The sequence below is a fragment of the Orbicella faveolata genome, unplaced genomic scaffold (assembly GCF_042242905.1).
Source record: "Orbicella faveolata isolate gen_17 unplaced genomic scaffold, um_ofav_v1 contig_46, whole genome shotgun sequence".
Lineage (NCBI taxonomy): Eukaryota > Metazoa > Cnidaria > Anthozoa > Scleractinia > Merulinidae > Orbicella > Orbicella faveolata.
The window spans coordinates 26,529,608-26,538,969 of record NW_028301576.1 but is presented as its reverse complement, the minus strand read 5'-3'; the positions used below and the strand labels follow the sequence as shown (position 1 = coordinate 26,538,969).

General features: G+C 41.3%; 1 pseudogene; it reads right to left on the bottom strand.

The window, feature by feature from the left end:
* Nucleotides 1-391: 391 nt before the first annotated feature.
* LOC149099259 (uncharacterized) lies at nt 392-2,937 on the bottom strand (annotated as a pseudogene).
* Between the last annotated feature and the right edge of the window lie 6,425 nt (nt 2,938-9,362).

The window sequence follows — 9,362 nt, the reverse complement described above, 5'->3', positions numbered from 1 at the left end:
ATGCTGAGTCGTATTACTCAATTGAAGAAAGCGCACAGCTGTCACATTAACTGGAGCTGTACCAATTTTTTTTATAGATAATTGTAGGTACTAAAACCAGGAACCTTAAACGAATAAGGTGCTCCAATTACCAGCTTGTTACACTCTTGTGTGTTCCTGGTTTTTGACAAGGATGGCAGTTACGAGGAATCTGTCATGGTGTTAATAACAGAGGAAATTAATATAAAATCTTCAGTTAGTCCAGTGTCGTTGCAGTTGCTGCCTTGGGGTGCTTGGGGGGATTTTGGTGGAAGCCACTTTAGCCTAGGCTTTGGTAGATTGTGCTTGAAAAAAAAGCTTATGCTTTTAGCAGTGCTCATATTTTTTAGAAATTATGCCAAAATTATGCTACTTTCTGAAAATTATGCTCTCTGTCACCGAAGTTATGCTACTTGGATTTTAAGGAAAATAAAGATCGCCAGTAGCTTAACTCTATCAATTTTGACTTTAATGAACATTCAGACAGTCCACCTTCCAGTCTTACAGTCTTCAGCGTGGCAAATACGCATGTGCGCACCTCGAAAAGCCAAATGATATCCAAATCAACCATTTCTGGGTTCTGAATCCGGGTCAGAAAGTTACTTGTATATACTTGTTTTAGATGCCATCCAGGCAAAGCCCTCAGTTTAGTATAAAGACAACTATGCATGTTGTTAATCTCTCTGTTATTGGTTATTGTACTGAAGCATTACACAAGCCTGTAAATAGTCCACGAGAGCATGCTCTTGTGAATCATTGAACGATGAGTTAAGAATAGAGAATACTCGTTCAGCGGCTGCAGACGAGGGCTGCACCGGCAGAACCTTCATAACTGCAGAAGACCAATGGGGTAGGTTATCAGATTGTTGTCTCCACCACTTCACTTTATCTTCTTCACGTGCCATTATGACGTCTTGTGCGGCGGCAAGATAGTTGGGCATTTCCGTAACGAGGTCATTAATTACATCGTTACTGTCCAAGAACAGAAACTGCCGTAGAGCCTCCACATTTGCTGGTGTCGGCCACAGCCACTGCACAGTTACCGGACACATTATTCGTGCAGCCTCGAATGTGCTCAACGTGTCGTGCAATTCCACATTAAATTTACGCAAAAACCACTCAATTACAGGCTGGACACTCCTTTTGGCCTCCTGTTCCAATGCTGCAACATTCTGTGCGGGATCAGCGTCGACTATAGCTACAGCTACGGCATGGACATTGGGTAAATGTACATTCTGACACGCATTGCAAACTCCTTGTAATGTCTCAAAGCATGACAAAACAAGACGGCCATCGCCCTCTAAAACGTAAGTGGCCTTAACAAATACTTCGCCAACATCAATGAGTGCTGCTAGTTCAAGCTTGAGACTGATCACCTTATTCAGATCTGCGAAGAAATCAGCCAACTGACGCGAGGTCTGAGGAGCAACCTTTTCTAACCATGTCATCTATAAATCGTTGTACATCACCAAATTGTTCCATAAGCTGTTTGTACACTTCCCATCAGGACCACCAGCGAGTTTCGGAGTAACTTTTCGGCTTACGTCCAGTCAGTTCCTTCCACATTAGTCCTGCTTTGTGGCTTTGCGAAAATAAGCGGATCCACAGATTGCCAAACTCTGTCAGATTGGGGATAACAAAATGATTACCGACATTGTCCAGAGTGTGAGAGAAGCAAACAACATTGAATGTCTTAGGGAATATAAACTGGATGCGATTTAACGCAGCTTGGTTTACGCTGGCCCCATCTCTCATTGCAGCTATCAGAGATTCTCCTCTCACACCGTACTCGATACTTAAACACTCGTTGAGCACTTGAGCAAGCTGGTCACCATTCACTGCCTTGGCACAAATATCGATTCTGATCAGTCGTTGAACGATATTCCAATCATCATCGACAAAACGGACCAGGATCACGATCGCTTCACCCTGTCTCGTGCTGCCATCATAAATGACAGATACGTCCCTTGTTGATACTCCTTGGCGAATTTCTGCTTTAATTCTCTCAATCTCCTGCTTGTATATTATCGTTACGTAATCCATCATGTTCGAACTGTGACTCAGCCGATAGCCTTGCCTTTCAAGAAGCGTTCGAAGTTTGTCCATCTTACGTATCGGTATTCCAGCCTTAAGAAACTCCTCTACCACCTGTAAACGGTATGCTCTCTCCTCGACTGGCAAGGTGCTATCCTTGTTGTGTTTTTCTTTACGAAGTGCTTCTTCGATTGTTTGATCTCGCTTTTTTGTCACTTTTAACTTCTCTTTGCCTGCGGCATGTTTTTTGGAAGCAAAGTGGTTTTTGAGAATGCTCTTTTTAGAGCTCAATATCTCCTTACACCCATTGCAAAACAGTTTTCCACCTCGAAGACACAAATTTTCCTCTGGAAATTCTTCGATTTGATCACGAAGACTCATGTTCTTTGGATCTGAGTTACCTCTTTCCTTGTACTTTCCAGTATTACTTTTAGGAACACGTTCTCTAGAGATTGAAGCTCTCGGTACAGCACTGGGAGTGGAATCAGTGGATGTACTCGAGGACGACGCCATCTTTGATCTAAGGCCTGAGGGGCCGATCCGCCGAGCCATAAGCGTGGTGGCCTGAGGAGAGTCTCAGCCTCTCAGATATGTACGGGGTGACCTAGCTAGAGTCTTCCAGACCTCGATATTTTCCAATAACAATACAGAAGTAAAGTACAAACTGAATTATTCTAGAACTATGATGGGTTTTTTTTTGTTTTCAAGGCATAAAAGCTCGGATTATGCTAGCAGTGCTAAACTGAAATAAAAGCTTTAAATTATGCTCGTTTTTCTAAATTATGCTAAAAATTATGCTAGCACAATCTACCAAAGCCTACTTTAGCCGTGCTGTGGCAAGTTGCTCTTTAATGTCCTGTAAAGTTCCACTTGTAGGTAACGGGTGTATGTTCTTCAGTTCCTTTTCCACACAAACTCTCTCCAGCTTTTGAATTTCCTTGTCAACGATGATTGGAGTGTCATGTGCATGCTCCATGATTCGTGATACCAAATCGTACTTAACACCAGTCACTCTTCGTGGGCATTTAACATCGGAACAATTGCAGATTTCACATAAGGTTTCTGTTAGTCTTGGTGTCTTCTCGCAGTACAAGTTGACAGGAGACATCTGCTGACTCATGGGAATTGCCAGTTCCTCCCTTTCTCTTTGTTTCTCATTTTCCAAAAGTTAGTTCATTTCATCTTTTAGGCTTTCATTTGGACAGGGAAACACCTTCCTAATTCTTGCATCTCTTTTTCCTTCAAGCCATGCCTTTGATTAACGACGGTCTCCAGGACTTTTGATGGCAGAAAATAATCCATTTGTCGATACCTGTCTTCGTCTACTGAGATTTTTGGGAAATGGTTCAAGCCAGCAAGCTTTTCATTCAATCCTCCTTCTTCTAATATCTTATGGACTTGTCTTGATTCTTCACAATGCTTGAATTTAAAGATAGACGGTGTCGGCGTCTGTGGGCAAGCAAGGGGAAGCATTCGTTTACCACAGCAAGTTTGATTGTTACAAGCCCTTCTTTCTTCATAATAGCCACTTGGTGATATGTAGCCATGGGTACCATACCATTCCAGGTTCAAATGGATCCAGTCAAATGTTTCCTCCTTGTCTTTCTCCTTTTTGCTTTCCTTGCTGTAGGCTTGGATATCAGCCTCTAGGAGATGAGATAATGGAGGTTGGTAGAAACGTTTTGCCCAAATAGTTTGCCCAAAGCAAGGAAAGCCATTCCATCTGTTTGCTAATTCTTTAGCCCCATACCACATGCTCATTTCTGCCGTAAAATCCTCTCCCAGTGAAGCGGCTAGCTTCTTCAGGTTTGTTACTTCTTCTGGTTTAATCAATCGCTCCTCCAGATCTCTTTGAAATTTATTTAAACAATCTTCAGATGTTTTAAAGGTGCTGTTTGAGATGCATGATCCCACTGTAGCTGCTCTGCCCAGAATAGACTTACCGCTTTCTGCTTCATTCGCTACACTATCCCTTTCCGCTCTTCTTTGGATGCAAGCATGTGCATTCATTTCCATGCAAAACTCAATGGCTGCTGCGATCTTTGTGGGAAGATGTGACTGTTTTTGGTCTGGTCCACTATCCACCAGATGATAGCTGAATGGCCTTGGCTCGCACTCTGAAGAAATAACTCTTTCCTCAACAAGAGATATGTAGCTTTTTAATAATTCTCATGCATCCAAAGATGAAGAACCAGTGTTATGACACTTTGAGGTTTGCTTTGTTGAGCAAAAAATCTTCACTGGATTCAAGATTCTCTGCAATCTCCAGCATCGTTGATGCACCATTTACCTTTCTCAAGTAACTGTTGTCGTCCTGTTTCTCAAGGTTTTCGTTACTTGGCATTTACTTAATAATTCGTTAGTTTTCTCAATCCATGCCAATCCGTCAATGGTTGAACTCTGCGCTCCAAGTTCACCGAGAGGAAACCCATTTGTCCGAATTATGACATGATCGATTACCCTTTGAAGTGCGCTGACTATTTTTACGCGATCAATATTTTCAACCTCGAAGGTGCACTCTTGTAGTCCATTCTCAATCAAACTTTCCTTCATGGCCAGCATAGTTGAGTATGTTTCCTGTGCGGTTCCAGTAGATTGAGCACTAATGTGGACTTGGTGCTGTTTGAGCCTTTCCTCTCCTAGAGTTTCAAGAAGCTTTTCCAACACTTTCAATGGATCCTGTTGATAAATTTGGATGAAAGAGAGTGGTGGGGTTGGAACTTTGAGGAGGTCTTGGGAAAGCTTTCTTAACAAGGAGGATAGCTTTGAGGCCTCGGATTCATCTACCTGGGCGAGGTATTTGCACAGGCATTTGCTTCCTTTAATAGAATGCAGCCAAGGATGTATGCTGCCAAGAAGATATTGAAGTGAAACGGCAGGGACATCTGTATGGGCAAGAGTCATTTTCATTTTCACCTCCTTGTCGCCGAAACGCCAAAGCTGATAGCGCTCATTGACATGGGTGATTGCTCCACTAGAGTACTCAAATTTGGAGGAAACTATTACTGCAAGTTGTTCCGGACCAACAAACCGTTTCCCGGTCACTCTTCTCATCCACCTTGAATGCCTTTTTGATGAAAAGATTTGTATTTGGCACTATCTTATCTCTTGGAGAGTGGTAGTCGTGGCATGGTAGGGCTTGTAGTTTCACTAGTTTCTCATCCTTTGCTATTTTTCTTTTTCCTTCAATCATAGCGTCGCACTCCTCTTCCAATGGGCTCCATCGATCTCTTCATTAATGTATCTTAGCCATGTCCGTCCTGTGTTAAAAGAGTTTTTTGACCCCAGAATTATGGGCGCTTTTGCATCCATGCTGTTAATGGTCGAATACCCACAAAGGTGTGGAAATCGTTCATCAAAGCGAAAAGGCTTTCTCTGCTCCATCTCGACAAACACTCGACAATACTGTATGTTGATAGGTGGGATGCTAGATCCTGGGTCAGGAACTTTACCAAATTTAATTTGGGCTTTGTTGCTATAGTGCATGCTATTTCTATGTCCCAGATGTGGAACAAGGCACCTCCTTTTCAGAGTAGAAATGCTAGCTGTAGGCATTCCAATCTGACAAGCAATTATATTGTACTGTTCTCCTAATATTCCTGCTGAAATTTTCGTATTCGTTTCAACAGATTCAGTGATTGATGCAAGGTACTTTACGTCATAGTGTCTCTTAGTGTGTGTCAGATTTCCAGAGTCTGAACTTGTGACTGAAACTTCAACTATACTTTCTAAAATACTTGGATCAATGTCCTTTCTCGGTCTATGGGCTAGTTCTGATTTGTCCCTCAACAATAGACAACTTGAACCAAATTTTTTCATGAGTAGTTCTGCCTTTGGTAGCAACAAACTGTCCATTCGACCAGGATAGCAGGAGCACACCATATTGAAAGCCTTTTTCCACATCCCAGGAAGTACAGCTTTTGCAGACGACACTTTCCTTTCCTGTAAATCCTGCACTCTTTAAGAGAGATTTTCTGATGAGCTTACTTTTCTCATCAAATAATTTGTAGGTTTCTTTCATCTCAGGAAAGTTTGGTTCTATTGTATGTAGAGCATGCTTTTGTGAAATCTCCATCTGCTTCTTCACTGCCCTGTCAAATGCACACTCTGAATCTTCTTTCAACAAAACAAGGGTTATTTCCCTTTTCATTGATGGTACTGATCCTTTTGGTGGGTCTTTTATGTAAACAGGTAATGCATTTTTTCCAATTAAAAATGACCATTTAAAATGTTTACGAAACGTCAAGTCCTTCTTGCGAGAATCAATTCCAACAACATCTGTTAACTCTTCTATTGTCATCATGTTTGATGGTGAAAATATTAAGCTCTTGATAATTCTCTGGCGCTGCAGAGTGTCTTCCAAGCTATGCATGTTTCTAGGAGCATCGTCGATATCTTTTTCAAATTCCTTGACAGTTTTAGTACAAGATTAAATCCAAAAACCTTCATGGAGAGCACTTTTACAATTTGATACGGCTGCAAGACGCTTCTTTTCCTTGTTTGCAGAAGCTGAGATTAACTGTTCAGTAGGTTTTCTGTGGTCGAATGTCTCCACCAATGACACTGCTTGATCCCCTAACATGGTATGCTTTGAATCACATTCCCTCTTTGGATCTGCATTACTTATTAACAATGTAGTCAGTGGTTCACATGCTTTCTTGACCAAACAATTGAGAATTCTCTTAGAAATTATTTGCAAATCAATTGGTCCCTTCGGAAATAGGTCAGAAGCATCAGTGATGACTTTTTCCCATCGTGATTTGTTCAGCATGGCTAACGTGCACAAAAGAAGGCCAGTGCAGCAATTTTCATTTCCTAGAAGGACGTGACAGAAGTTATATATCAGATAAATATTTCTGACATGACATTACCATAAATAGCTTTTTGATATAAATTCTCGTTTGACTCCACCGTCATATTAAGCTAAACAACCTCCTTTAATGGCCAAGAAGAATATAATTGTTGCCTAAGTTCAAGGAGCTGTTACCTAACAACGAAACAAGAAATAAAAGGGGCATTTGCCATAATTTGTAACACTCTAAAGTACCTTCTCTATTGTTCTGCTTTGTGTGGCGTTGGAGCTGGACAAGGGATGGTCTTGGGGGATATTTTGTCATCTGAGTGCCATTTAGTTGCACCACTTCCTGAAACACTAGTGGGAAAAACTCCAAAAGGTTAGACGGAAGTTGGTCCCCATGTAAACTGCCATACTGAATGGAGGTCATGTCACTCGAAAATGACAGATATCCCCAGTTCTGGCCCCCTTCAGAGATGACGCACCTTGTCACCCCGTTTTCACTACGCTCTTCTACTCTGAAAACGAAACGCAATCTTTCGTGAGTTTTGTTGCACCGCTCTTTAATTGAGTCCTTGATACACTAAGGATCTTGGTACTCCGAAGCAGAAATAACAAACGAGAACTGGTATTGACACTGCAAGTTTAAAACTTCAGTAAGGCACTTGGCTTGCTGGTCTGTGATTAACTCCCACTTTTGAGGTTGAATGTCTACAGGATCAAGCAATGAAGACAAAGACGTACAAGTTACAAATGCAGCTCATAATACGCTCTGCAAATGTGTTCCAAGTGGTTGCTTTGTCAAGTAAAAGCTGCCTAGGGTCTGAGGTTGCTTCAATCCATCATTGGAGGTCCAGAGAGGCCAATGCACACAGAAGGAGACCGATGCAACAAGTTTGAAACTCTAAAGAAGATAAATAACCCAGATTTTAAAGGAGTCCAGTTTGCTTTTTTCTGGCCTGTGTCATGCAGAAAGGTGAGAACGCCAATGTTTAAATACTATCCCCATGACTGCAAAAAGATTTTAGCAGATAGGACACATGTTAACAATCAGGACATTTCGTTTTCATATATCTGAAAGAGACTTATAGTTTGCGCAAAATCGGAATAATCTGTGGCCTCCAACGTTTGTGCAACCACTAACGCGAAGTTACTGAGAGGACTGGGCACTAACATCCATTAAACATTTGAGTATCAGAACAGAAATAGGATGGCTGCCCTGTAAAGGCAGTGATACTAAAATGTTATTTAATAATATATGCTTTACTTACGAATTGTATCATCCTCAATCATGTGGCATTTAAATTGGACAAGGGAAGGTCTTGGGGGATATTTTGTCATCTGAATGCCATTTAGTTGTGCCACTTTCTGAAACACTGGTAGGAAAAACTTCAAAAGGTTGGACAGAAGATGCTCCCCATGTAAACTACCATACTGAATGGAGGTCATATCACTTGAAAATGAAAGATATCCCCAGGTCTGGCCACTTGTGGATACAATGGAATGTGTCGTGCCGTTTTCCGCACTACCTAGATCTTTCACTCTGAAGAGGAAATGGAGTCTTTGGTGATTTTTGTTGTACAGTTCTTTAACAGAGTTCCTGATGCGGTGAGGATCCTGGTACTCCGAAGCAGAAATAACAAACAACAACTGGCTTTGAGAATGATCATTCAACATTTGGATGAATGAGTTTGCTTGCTCTTCATTGATGAATCAAGCTTCTGGAGTTTGAGCAGAATTATTACTTTGGGGCACAAATGTTCCATCGTTGGGATCTGATGTGTTTTCATTGTTCCATACACTTTGTGGTTGCTCTTTATGGGAATTTGCTGGTTTCTGTTCTGTTCCCAAGTTCCCATCTACGTGTTCAACCGGCATTCATTTCTCCAAAGATATCGTGTATTGGTTTCATACATTGTGACGATGTACATTGTGTTCTTCACTTCCGCCTAAAATAAATGAAAAGGGAGAGACATGTTTTGTGCATCAATACCTGCATTTATAATAAGAAATATTTTCTACAGGTGCGAGTTGGATATGAGATGGTAGATAACTAACAAGGTGCGTAGTGCTGAGTTGGATATAACTATATATAACCAATAAGCGCGAATAGAGTCTGACTGTTTTATTAAAACGAAATATCTCAAAATCTGCTAAAAACATTGCGAAAGATGCTCACACCTACCATATTTGTCCTCTGTAAACCAATAAAAAACTCAGAATTGCAAAATACCAGGGTTAGTTTTAAATGAAATGAGATGCTTTCTGTCAAGACAAAGTTGCAACCTACGGAGGATACTTTCATAGTAATCATAGTAATAGGTGTCACCCTCTTTAAGGCAGCCAAACACAGTTTCCGCGCGGTCAGCGCTATTGTTTAAATATCACTAGTGATATGTGTGCAGGGATACACATATCACTGTGACACTGGCGCAGCTTTTAAAAACGAAACAAAACAAACATGGCGGCAATTGCGACAAAAGTTTTGTCGTTGTGTTTCCAGTGGTTTGCCAAA